Below are 13694 nucleotides of genomic sequence, written 5' to 3'. Positions count from 1 at the left end.
AATCCTCAGAGCTGTGCTGGGACAAAGGCGTGAGAGAAATAGGGGATCCATGTGGGACTGAGGCTGTTTTGAACTGCCAGAAATTAAAAATCCAGGGAGGAAAGATTGTTTTGCACTCCTAAATCACAACCTCAATTCTTGGCTGCAGCATCTGTAGATAAGGAGGGAATAAAAAGGAGAGGGAACAGCCCCAAATCTGTCCCTTCATCATCGTCTGAATTCCCCAGACCTGTTCCCACTTACCCTTGGCTGCAAGGAGGAGAAGGCAGGAGCAGGGAATGGTTTCTCCACAGGGATGTGGGGTTTTTATGGAGCTCCAGGTCCCGCCCCGCTCAGCCCTAATTAATTCCCAGCCCCTTTTCTGCTCCTCATCGATATCCCAGGGTCCGGCACCGTCACCAGGAGGCTCCGCCCGCCACGTCCCTTTCATCCCAAAGGCACTCAGTGCAATTAAGGCTGGCCATCATTATCATCATCATCATCATCACGCTGAATTTGCTCTTTTTGGGACAGCGGCGACTCTTGGGGATCAGCAAAGTCCCGTGGAATTCCCAACGCGGCATCTTTGGGACACTGAATGTGCTTTGTTGTGCTTTTTTCCCCCCCTGGAATAATTGTGGAAGGCACAGGCTGTGTTTTTGATGAATTTCATCACTCCTAATGACACTGGAGCATCCCTGCGGATCCCTCCCAACATTTCCGGTGATTTGGAGCCGCCGCGCCGGGGGATGTTATTGATTCAGTCAGGAAATATTGATTCAGCCAGGAAATATTGATTCAGCCAGAAAATTGGCCTGCAAGCATCGAATTGGTATGTCCAGGATGTATTTTTAGAGGGGGAAAACATCTTCCAGAGACCCAATTCTGAAGGTATAAATTAGAATTTTAATAAAGGCAGGAAACAGAACACCCCAATGTACGTTTTTGGAGAGGGTGTTACATAAGAGCGGGGCGTAGCAAGGTGCTGTTAATATTGAAATAATAAATCTCTTTGTGCCCGAAAATATTTAATAAGTCTTAATGAAGGCTTTGATATTCCAAATTTAGAGAAAGGCCCAGAACTCCTGACGTGCTGCCTGTCATTATCCTCCCTTGGGATGGGAGTAAACAGCAAAACAGGGTTTGGAGGTGAAGGTCACCCCAGCATTATTCACCTTCATTAGGGAGAATTAAACACCTTGCCAATAAGAAGAAAAATTTACATTAAACCATATTTGGAATTTGGGGGGTTTCCTGGGAAAACTGCAGTGGTTACAGAGATAAATCCCCGGGGTGTTTTATCTTTTCTCTGGGTTTTTTAATGTTTCTCCTTGTCAGGAACCCCCGAAAAAATAATTTTGTGATCGAAGGGAAAAAAACACTGAGCAGAACTTTTTGGAGCCAGTGAAATCCGCATTGCTTGGGCTGGAAATTCAGTTCCTGAATGGATTTCGTAAAACACGCCTGGAGATTTCAAATATCGTAAAATAAACCTGGAGATTACAAATATGTTTTTTTCTGCTTGAAATAATTTGGATTCATTGGGGATTTCTACCTGCTCTGAGGTTCATTTAAGTCATTGATGCCTGGTTTTATTCGAATGTATTTCCACTCTTACACGGAAAAGGATCACCATTTCTTTCTACAACTTAAGAGCTTGTTGAAGCTGGGTTGAGTTACTTATTAATAATTTTTAAAATAAAAAGAAAAATAAATAAATATATAAATAAAAATATAAAATTGAATACATTATAAAAATAAATGTAGATACAGATATAGATCTATATAAATATAGATACAGAAATAGATGAAAATATAAATATAAATATTTTATAAATATAGATATAGATATAGATATAGATATAGATATAGATATAGATATAAATATAAATATAAATATAAATATAAATATAAATATAAATATAAATATAAATATAAATTATGTTCTGGCCTAAAAACGTGATTTTGAAATAGACCCAAGCAATAAATTATCTCCAGGGATTTTCATTTTGAAAAACAATTGAAATTCCTTCTCCCTAAATGAATCCAGGGTCATTGCAGGTTTCACATATTACCATTTGTCCATTCATCCCAAATTGGGATTGCGAGCATCCATTAATTCTGCTCTCAATATCCTTCCTTCCTTTTCCTGCTGTAACTCAGATTTCGCCACCCTCACTCCCCGTTTGTAATTGAGCCTGGACATGAAAGGAAAGAGAAGCACGAAGTCATCCCTGTGGCAGCCCTGGGAGCTGAGTAAGGATCCCAAAACGAGGAAAACAACCCCATCAGCTGCGGGGTGACGTGCGGGGCGAGTTTGGGCTGTGATGAGAAGGAGTTTGAAGCATCACAGGCTGGCGTAGATAAATGTATAAAAAGGAGCCAAGTCCACGGCTCTGCACTCACGTCTTCAGCCTTCAGCCTCAGCTCTTGCTCAGCGTGGTAAGTGGGCTTAAGGGGATTTGCTGCTGGGATGCTGCTGGGTTTGGCTGTAGAGGGGTAGGGATGGGAGTTAAAATTTGAAATGATGGTTTAGGAATGATTTCGTGGCAATGCAGTTTGGGGTTTTTGTTAAAAATGGGGTATAAGCCCGTATTTTATATATATGTATTTCTTTTAAATATATATAGAAATATATTAAAATATATTTAGAATTACATACGTATATATCTATATAAATATGGGTTAATATCCCATTTTAAACAAACGCCCCAAACTGCACAACCATGAAATCATATATACATATATAAAAATATATATATATTAAAACATATATTAAAAAAAATATATATAAATACGAGTTAATAGCCCATTTTTTATATTATGGGTTTATATATATATAAAATATGAATTAATTATTAATTTCCACATTTAGATATGCCTTATGAGAAATACGTTATTTGAGGATATTATGGGTTATTTCAGGATTTATTGTTAATTGGCTGTGCCAGCAAGGTTCAGGTGGGACATCAGGGCAAGGTTCTTCCCGACAAGGGTGGCCTTGGACGGAAAGGTTCCATTGGGTTTTCCATCCTCTCACAGGGCTTCCAAAAGCAGCAAATTCCTGCTGGATCCATCTCTGAGCTCTCCTTTCAAACTGCTCCAGATGGGAGCCCTGGGAGGGTGGGGAGGCCTTAAATTTGGGATATTCCAAGGGTTTCATATCCCTGGAAGTGTCCAAGGCCAGTTGCAGCCCCATGGGCTGGAGGAAGGTTTGGGTTAGGGTTAAGGTTAAGGTTAGAGTTAAGGTTAAGGTTGGGGTTAAGGTTAGGGTTAGGGTTAGGTTAGGTTAGGTAAGGTTATGGTTAATGGTTAATGGTTAGTTGGTTAGTTATGGCCTCTGTTGCTGCCCATTCAGGGGTAGAACAGGATGAGCTTTATGTCCCTTCCAGCCCAAACCATTCCCCAACTCTCGCATTCCTCTTTTCCTCCCAGCCTCGCCTCCCTCCTCAGGATGGAGGATTAGGGGACAGAACTGCTCCTAAATTCAGGATGGAGTGATGGATAAGGACACTGCCAGTGATTTGCTGCCTCTCCTTTCCCTGCATCTCTTACGCGGGGTTTACTCACTGCCGGGACTCACCTCACGTGTTTTTCCCTCCCTTGCAGCCTGGCCTCCCTCCTCTCCAGCCCCAAGATGACTTTCTGCTACCAGCGGCAGTGTGAGGAACCCTGCTACTCCCCCTGCAGCTACGGCACCGTCTGCAGCACCCGCAGCTACGACTGCGGCAGCCCTTGCGGCTACCAGGGCTACTACGGGAGGCTCTGTGGCTACCGCGAGTACTGCCCGAGCTTCAGCTCCCGCTACTGCTCGCCCTACTCCTCCCGCTACTTCCAGAGATACTCCTACGGCAGCTGCTACCCCTGCTACCAGTGCTGAGCCCAGCCCGGGCAGGGAAAACCCCAAAACCCGCCCTGAAGGCTCCTGGCTGGATTGATTTTGCACCTGGGTGGATTTTGCCCCTGGGTGAATTTTGCTCCATCTCATCTCCGGTTCCCTGAGGGTTTGGGATCTCTTCCATGATGTTACTCTGATTAATTCACTTATTGTTGCTGTTCCTTCTCTTTTGGGATGAGGTTTTTGTGTGTCTTGAGGAGCGGGAGCCTTGTCTGGCTGTGCCGACCGCTCTGCTTCTCTGCTACACCAGCTTTACTCCCCAGAACTCTGCTCTGGGGTGTAGCTACTCCTCAGTGTATGATGGCGTGAACCTCCTGTGCTACAACGAGCTGTAACTTCTTACTCTCATTAAAAGATCTTGCATCACACCGCTGCCTTCTGTTGTGTTTTAATGTTCTTTTTAATACTATATTTGGTTTTGCTAATTAAACATTTGGCACTCATAGAAAAAAAAATTAAATTTGGCATCGGTTTCTCAGATTCTTAGTAGAATTTGAGGGGACTGAGGGAGTGCTGAGCACCTCAATTTCTGTCTGCTCCAAAATTCACATTTTCCATGTCCCAACTCTGCCCCTCTTATGCCAAAACCATTCCTGTTTCCAAAGCTCTAGCTGGAAAAAAAAGTGAAGATTTACAAAAAATTAATCAGGACATTTCCAGCCCAAGTTCTGCCCTGCAGGAAAATCCAGTTTTGGAAGGGATTTCCAGCCAGAATTATCTCCCCACAGTCCTGGAGTGCAGGTGGGAGGCGGAATTCCCTCCCCAAATTCCCAAATCCCCAAATCCCCAAATCTCCAAATCCCCAAATCCCCAAATCTCCAAATCCCTGATAGGAGCTCAGGCTCTGCTCCCTCTCAAGTTGTGCCAGATTGGAAAATTTGGGAAAATTCGCCCTGGAAAGGGTGGCCAGGCTTTGGAAAGGGGCTCAGGGAGGGTTGGATCGCCATCCCTGGAGGTGTCAGAGGAATTCCTGAAATTTTCTGACTGAGCTTGGATTTGATCCTGGAGGCTTCTCCAACCTCCGGGTTCCCAGAATTCCAGCTTTTCCTTTTTCTGCAGAAGTTCAGATCTGATTAAACCGGCTAAAAATGCAAACCAACGTTTCCCTCCGCTGGTCAGGAGGTGCAAATTCAGCAGCTGAAGGGATTCATTTCTTATTTAAAGTTACTCTGGTTTAGGCATGAATTTGGTTTAGAAGTTTAAAAGGAGTGGAGTAGAAAATAAACTTTCCAGTTGCAGAGTCTGAAAGCAATTTGAATTGATTTGTATTTTCAGAATGCATTTTTTCAAAAAGTTCAGACTTAAATTTTGTACAGAATATTAAAAAAAAAAGCACTGAATGGGGATGAGCAGGTTTTAACCCGTCCCATGAATCAGAGCCCTTCATTAAATGCCTCCATTTATTATTCCCCAGGAATTTAAATCCATCTTTCTCTAATTAACTAAAGGTTCTATAAATTAGATTTCCACCTAATGATCAAAGCCTTTCTTGAGTTCTTCCCTGTGTTTTTAGGTGCAAAAGGGAATTCCTGCTTGTGCAGGAATTTTGCATTTTCAGGGTTCTGGACAACCAAATTTTGCATTAATTTGGAGCATTGAAGGAACTTTGGAAAATGTCCTCAATTTGCTGAACTTCCCAGGGGCATTCATGGCCCTTCAGTGTCCCTCAGCCCTTTGGAAGGTGTTTTGGTCACTCAGAAATTATCTGACCAATGTAAACATCAACAAAATTAAATTTATTTGCCATGTCACACCTTCAATTAAAATAATTGGTTTCCTCTCCATCAGCGGTTATTAATCTATTCTCAGCTCAACCTGGCAACACAAAATAACCCACAGAAGTATTTTTGTCTTAAAAACCTTTTTGACTCCTCCAGCTTTAGTGATGAAATCCAGATTTCAGAACAAACAAGGGAATTTATAGGAGTTATAATTATAAAATTATTTTGCAGCAAATGTTACTAATGCTGATTTTCAGCCTGTCCAGCACAAATCAAGAGACTTTTTTTAAAATTCAGCAAATACCTCCCTGTATGATCTTCCCCCGCAGTAAGCCAAGCCTCATTTGCATATTAAATGAGGATAATTACAGGCATTGGGGAAGTGCTGAGCCTCATCAGAATTTCTGGTATCAGCGCCCTCCCAAAACAATCATTAGAGTTCCTTTGGCAATGTTTGGATTCTTCCAACCCTCCCGGTTTAAATTCCTCGAGCAGAGCAGGGAAGGGAGCCCCCAGGGGACAAGGGAGGTTTTTCTTCATTTAAATTATTTATATTTATTTATAATTCCTGCCGTCCCCTGGAGCAGAGTGACAGAGATCCGTCTGGAAAATGCCACCACAGCAGGTTGGGGAGCAACTCCTGCCTCAGGAAAAATCCCTCCCAAGGGGAACGTCCAGCCCTTTGTGCTGTCCAGCCCACCTGAGGCAGGAAAATAATTTGATAATTTTAACACTTATGAGGTTTGGAGACCTGGATTTCATTCCTAAAACTGAGGAGGACCTCACAAGTTTTTTTTAAGGTGGAAGAGAAGATCTTTGGTTCATTATTGTGGATAAGGAACCATGGAATGGGTTGGGTTGGAACAACCACACTTTCCAGTATCTCAGGTTGCTCCAAGCCCTGGCCCTGGACACTCCCAGGGATGGGAAATCCATGGAATTATCTGGGACCCTCACAGGGAACAATTCCTCCCCAAAATCCCACCCAAATCCCCCCTGCCCCATTCCCTGTGTCCTGTCCCTGCAAATCCTGAGGAAAAGCCTCTCTCCAGCTTCCCTGGATCCCCTGCAGATCCTGGAGGGGCTCTGGGGTCTCCACATTCCCAACCTGGATCCATCGGGGAGGAGCTCCAGTCCCTTTATCAAATTCGTGGTCTTCTCTGGACTCGCTCCAACAATTGCAGGTCCCTTTTATTTTGGGGACACCAGAACCTGGCACAGAATTCCCAATGGGATCCCACCAGAGAGAGCAGAAGAGGAGAAGCCCCTTCCTGACCCCCCTGCCCATGGATGCAGCCCAGGACAGGGAGGGATTCTGGCCAGCTCACGCCCATGGATCCCATATATAAACCCTACACATATCAGACACGTGAGTGATATCACAAGACACCGACTCATGCAAATTTTTCCAATAATTTCATCTGGGAAAAAAAAAAAAAGAAATAACCAAGCAAAACCCTCATAACATAAAAATTAACCACATTTCTCAGATGCTGCCTTAATTGATCCCGTGCCTCGGCCTGCACCTCTCCTAGAACAAATTATAGGCAGGAGAGGGACCTAAAAGAATCAATGGAACCCCTGTCATTAATTGTGACGGAAATCCCGGAGCGCTCGGGGTGATTCTCCTCCGCTCCCCAGCAGCTTTACGTCAACCCAAAATGTGCAGTGCCCACCTCCCTGGTGGGGCCACGGGGCAAAGAACCAATCCATGGCTTCCCAGCTGGCCAGGAATTGGGGCTGGAGCTGTTCTGTGTAGCCTCCAGCCCCATCCCCAGGTGTCCTCCAGGTGCGTCCCCAGAAATCCCTCTGTCCTAGAAAGTCTGGAGATGAAAGAATCTCCCGGGCTGTAATCACAGTGCTCAACCCCAGGAATTCCAAAATTGTCCTAAATGCAGAGGAAAACAATTATAGCAATTGGGCTGCTGATGTACTTCCCAAATTTGTCCCGTGACTAAGGGGAGCTCTCGGGGAACGGCTCCGACCTCCACAATGGGAATATAAAAATGCTCCCAACCCTGGTGCTCCTCACAAGGCTCCTCTTGGTTTGCTCTTCCCACTGAACTCGGTAAGTCCAGATCCCGTTCTCCTGGAGAATCCTTGAATTTGGGGGGAAATCCTTTGCTTGTGGGTGTTTTCTCTTGGGTGCTTTTAATCTAGAGGGGCATTGACCCATGGACATTCCCATGTCTTTGGAAAGATGAGAAGCTGAGTTAGAAGTTCTGGATTTCTTTTTTTCCAGTGGTGACACCTGGAATTTTCAGGCCTGATTGTGCAAAGAGGAAATGGCTCTTTGTGGTGGGATGTTGCAATGGGGAATATGGAAAAGTCCCAGGAATTGTTTTTGTCGCTCTGGAGTCCCTGGGGCAGCTCTGAGCTGCAGGGTTTAAGCCTTTTTATGTCCAGCACAGTGTCCTTGCTAGAACTGGCACTGACAAAGCCAGGAGAAGGAATTGTTTATGTGCCAAGATTAAAAGCAGACAGGGAGGCTGGAGACTTAATGAACTCCTTGAGTTGTGCGTTTCCAAGAACTGCAGAAAATGCCGGGGGGGATTCGAGTCAGACACTGGGACTCCCTCACTGGGAGAGGATTTACCCCAGCCTGTCCCGGGAGCCTGGACAACAAACAAATCCCTTCTTCAGGAAGATTTTGTTTTCTTGGAAAGAGTTTTCAGGATTTGGAAGGGAGGTTTGGAGTCCTTATACCAAGGAAGGATTGGAGGTGGCACTCAGTGCTCTGGGCTGGGGTTGGACTCCATCTTGGAGGTCTTTTCTGACATCAATAATATTTGGGATCCTGGGGTTCTGGAATCCTGGGATTCTGGGGTTCTGTAATTCTGGGATCCTGGGGTTCTGGAATTCTGGGGTCCTGGGGTTCTGTAATTCTGGGATCCTGGGGTTCTGGAATAATGGATTTCTGGGGTTCTGGAATTCTGGGGTTCTGGAATCCAGGGATCCTAGGGTCCTGGAATTCTGGGGTCCTGGGGTTCTGGAATCCTGGGGTTCTGGGGTTCTGGGATTCTGGGTTTCTAGAATTCTAGGATCTTGGGTTTCTGGGAAATGTATGACACGAAAATCCCATGCAAGCCTGAGGGATTCACTCAACATTTCCACCCAACCTCACCCACACCAAGACCCTGCCCTCACAAATTCTTTTTCTCCCCCTTTTTTTCTCCCTCCCTGTCCCAGGTTCACCTCCACCCCTGCATCACCCCACCATGTCCTGCTGCTACTCCCCGTGCTGCTACAGCCTGTGCTGCTCCCCCTGCTACCGCACCTGCACCCGCACCTACAGCTGCAACCCCTGCATCTCCCGCACGCTGAGCTGCTGCCGCCGCTCCTACGGCAGCTGCTGCACCTCCCGGCGCTGCACCACGCGCTACTGCTACCCCTCGTGCTGCACCACGCGCTGCTACTACCCCTCGTGCTGCTCCTACTCCTGCTGCTACCCCTGCTGCTGATCCCACGGAAAAATCCCCATGAATGGACCCACGGAAGACGAACGGATGAGCCCTCTGTTGATGTTTGCACAAGTGCAGAGCCACCACGGTGAAGTCACCACCAGTGGGGGATTTGCTGTGCTCTGAAACCTCTTGGAATTTCTGGGTTTTGTTGTTGTCTCTGTCTCCTTCTTCTTGCCTTTCTCAACTCTCCTGATGTTCTGCGTTTAAAGCCTCCCAAGGCCCCTTCAGCAACGGGAGGGGCGATCTGCAATTCATGTGAAACTTCTCGGAGTTGCTGCAATGGGGCTGGAGGACCTCTGTGAAATTAGATTTGGTGTCATCTGCATTTTCAATAAGCACTTCCAGCACAGCTCTGCAGCCCTGGGTGAGGGAGCGTTACGGCTGTCTCGCCTTTGATCTGCTTTTACGAGGACCTGAAGGATGAACAACACAACTTCAGCAAAAAGGAATGTTCTGGAGAGCAGTGACTCATCTCCCGGGGCTGCCTCCAGCATCCCAAAACTATAATCTTTCTGTATCTGTGCCAGCTCTTTTTCTTGTTCTATTAAATACTTTCTGCATTTGAAAAAAACCTTCTGGAGATCCAGTTGTTTTCTTGCCTGTGTCCTTGGTTTGGGTGGATATTCTGGGAGTTGTGGAATTCTGAAGGGATTTTCTGGACTCGAATCTGTGTCCAGCTCTGGGTCCCTCATGGCAAAGGGGACATTGAGGGGCTGGAGAATGTCCAAGGAAAGGAACAGACTTGGAACAGCTCGAGAAGGGTCTGGAGAACCTTGACAGAGGCTCAGCCTGGAGAAAAAGCGGATCCAGGGGGAATTTCGGGCTCTTCCAGGGGTGATTTGGGATCTGATCCCAGGGAACAGGGACAGAACAAGGGGAAATGGTCTCGAGCTGTGCCAGGAGAGGCTCAGGTTGGACATGAGGAGAAATTTCCTCCTGGTCAGGTCTTGGAAGGGGCTGCCCAGGAGGAATGAGGACATTTTTTTTTTTGTCTTTAGGAATATTTGCCTTTTTCCCCCGACTTTCCTCCCCCATTTTCTGGCTTTTAGTCCTTGGATTTAGTATGTTATTGAAACTGCACCCATAAAAATGGATTTTATTCAGCTCAAATGGATTTTCTTCTGTTTTGTGTGGAAGATCAAGGGGGTGGTTTGAGTTTTCCAGGCCAACATCGACACAAGCAAAGCCACCATGGTTCCCTCTTGTCTTGTCCCTCTTCCCTGGGATCAGATCCCAAAATTCTCCCTGGAAGAGCCCAAAATTCCCCCTGGATTCCTCTTTTCTGCAGGCTGAGCCCCCTGCTCCCTCAGGATCCTCCATTCCCTTTTATTCCCTTTTCCAGCTGCTCCAACTCCGTTCCCTTATCTGGACACACTCCTGCCCTTCAATCTCCATCTTGGCATGAGAGGCCCAGAACTGGACACACGACTGAGTTCATAATTTTATCTCCCAATCCTTTTGCTGTGAACGATTTCATGTTTGTATGTCCTCCATCCAATTTCTGTCATTAATTCAAATTTAGAATAAGAGTAAATAAAGAGCAAGCAGGATGCTGAGGCTTCCTCAGGATTTTGGATGCCAAAGACTTCAAGCTCTTTGAGAAACTTAAATGACAAATAAACCCAGAAATGCTGAATTGATGCAGAAAAGAAATCTTTAATAGAAACGAAACACAGAGATAACTTTGAAAGGATACAGAATAAAAAGACCACACTCCCAAAGTCACATAACACCCAAATCATCCAGTCCGAAGCAATTTTTTGTACAGCCAAAAACATGGAATTCGGTTTGCTTGGAGGATTGAGGAGAAGTTCTGGGTTGAGAGGAGAGCTGGGGCAGTGGGATGAAGGCAAATCACCTCCATCCCTTCAGCAGCAGCGCAGAGCTCTCGGAGCACCCCGGCCATGCCTCTTGTCCCCAAAACTCTGCCCAGCCACGGTCTCCACTGCTGGACTCTCCATCAATCCCACCAAACCCGGGCTGGGTTTTGAGGTGGCTCCATCCAGCTTTAGTAGCAACCCCCAAAGCTGAACCTTCGGCCGTAGCGGGAGCCAAAGGGGAACCCGTAGCGGCCGGAGTAGAACCCGGGGTATCCATAGCAGTCCCCATAGCCATAGAGGCCCCGGTAGCCCCCGTAGAGCCCCCTGGAGCCGTAGCAGTCCCCGGAGTCGAAGATGCCCCGGTAGCCGTAGAGGCTCCCGTAGCCGTAGCGGTCCCCAAGGCCATAGAGGCCGCGGGAGCCGTAGAGGCTCCCGTAGCCGCGGTAGCTGCAGGGGCTCCCGCAGTCATAGCCCCGGTAGCCGTAGAGGCCCCCGTAGTTGCAGGAGGAGTAGCAGTCGTCGTCGCACTGGCCTTGGAGGAAAGTCATCTTTGGGAGATGGAGGTAAAACCTGCAACGGGAAGGAAAGGATGAGTGGTAAATACTCCAGGAGTACAACCTCAGAGCACGAAATCTTCCTCACCGGTCCCGTGAGAACAAGGGCAGAGGAAAAACTATGACCTCAGCTGCTACTTTAATGCCCCATTTGTATAATCTGCTCATCTACACACTGCCTTTAAATGATTTTATATTCTACATTCATGTAGCTTCAATATATTCATATTAAACTATTTCTATTAAACACTTCTGTATTTAATGCGTGTTCCTGGCATTGGTGGAACCCCTGATGGAATCAGCAGCCACAGATCAAAACCTTGCTGCTGCTTCAGGGTTTTTCCTGAGGCAATTAGCAACCCTAACTTTCTTTTACAATATCAGCTTTTTATGGAGCTCAGCATTCCTGATGCCATCAGGAAAGTCTTCACAGAATTTTCCTGTGATAACACCCCTCAGCTTTTGGCTCCATCGCCCTAAGACCCATTTCAGCACTTTCCACCCATTTTGTTTTGCACCTGGAAATGCTGAGAGCCCACAGAAGAAACCACACAGCGTGGACACACATGAGAACATCTGTGTGGCCAGACAGACCCAAAATCCTACATAAAATAGGAGATTTAAGAAAAAAACCCACCAAGAGTCGTGGTGGGGAAACCCTTTCCTACCTCTGCTGTCCTGAAAATCCCTTATCAGGGAACCCAGGTACCAACAGGATCAGGAAAGTTCCACCTGCAGCTTTAAAAGCTGGACCCAGCAAGCCCAGGTAAAAGGAACAGCAAAATCTGACAGTTCAGAGGAGCCACAACACCAACAGAAATTCTGAAAGGAAAATTCCCAGTGCAGGGGAAGAAAGGAGGAAAAGCTTACCGAGTTCACCAGGAGGAGAAGGCAGGAGAGCTGATGAGGAGCCCTGAGCTCCCAGCCCTTTTTATACTCCAGCTTTGCCCTCCTGGCTTATCTCAGACGCCCTGTGGATTCAAAAGCTTTGGAATCCTACTGGTTGGCAAACAAATTTGCCTGTACGCGTCATATCTTCAATTAATGTAATTTTCCTCATTGTTTGGGATTATTAGTGTGTTCCCGTATGTCCTATGTATTACAGGTTTCTTTCATCTTAACATTTTCTGGGCCAGCAACATTCCTGATACCATTTTACTGCCTCCGTTGTCAAATCTGAATTTTTTTTTAGTATTATAGAAATGCTGTTTCTGATTTCTCAAGGTCATTGGAGAGAGAGAAGTTTTCAGTAAAAAAAGAAAACTTTCCAACATGTTTGAAAGTATTTGTGTTCAGTAGGAAGATGCACCATGGGGTTTTATCTAAAGGAAATGTAAATGTAGGGATTTTACATCAAATCTCATCAACTTCAGGAAAAAGGAGCAGAATTATAAATAAATCTCAATTCCAAAGTGCTCCTGAATCAAAGCCATGCTGCTGCAGGAGCAGGAAGAATGTTTTTAACAAAAATCCAACTGCATTTTTTGCAGTGGCATTCACCGGAGGCTTGACCCCAGTTCAGCAGAGCAAAGTGTAGAATTCCAGCCTCAATTTGATCTGGAAATAAAGAAATTATCAGGATTAGCACTAAAATAGCATTAAATGAACACTAAAAGACCCTGCTGGTATTTTTTTCCACAAAGAATCGCCACGTGCAGAAGTTGTGATAGGGAGGAACTGTGGAGTTTAGGGCAGAGCTCCTTGGGTGACCTTCACCTAATTTCTGGCATTAATTTGAATATAAAATAAGCGTAATAATGAGCAAGCAGGATGTTGAGGCTTCCTCCGAATTTTGAATACCAAAGCACTTCATAAACCCTAGTTGACGTTTTCAATTTGCAAAGTGTTGCTGGATTTAAATATTAATAGTTTGCCACCTCCAGATTTAATAATACGGTCACTCCTCAAGGTCTCTGCTTCCTGAGCCATATTAAGGTGATGCTGTTCCATGAATGACAAAAATTATCCCAAAAAAAAAATCGCTTAAAATTGGAAGGAATATTTGGGAACGCCCACAAGGTGGTTGGAAAATGTCTTTGGGTTGTTGTTGGAGAAGCTGGGATACGAATCCCCTGGGAGACTCCACCACGAAGGTCATGGAGATGCTGAGTGGAGGCTCCTCAATGCTCAGGACACCAAAGCAAATCCTCTCTCTGTCCTCCGCCAGCGGCACCGGAGGCGCTGACGCCAAGCCGATGGAAAACCTACGAGGCCACTGCCTTAATAATCTGAATATTTCCCCAAATAAATATCTCTCC

This window comes from Zonotrichia leucophrys, chromosome 25, assembly GCF_028769735.1.
Source record: "Zonotrichia leucophrys gambelii isolate GWCS_2022_RI chromosome 25, RI_Zleu_2.0, whole genome shotgun sequence".
Classification (NCBI taxonomy): Eukaryota; Metazoa; Chordata; class Aves; order Passeriformes; family Passerellidae; genus Zonotrichia; species Zonotrichia leucophrys.
The sequence above is the reverse complement of the archived record's forward strand: the minus strand, read 5'-3'. Positions refer to the sequence as shown.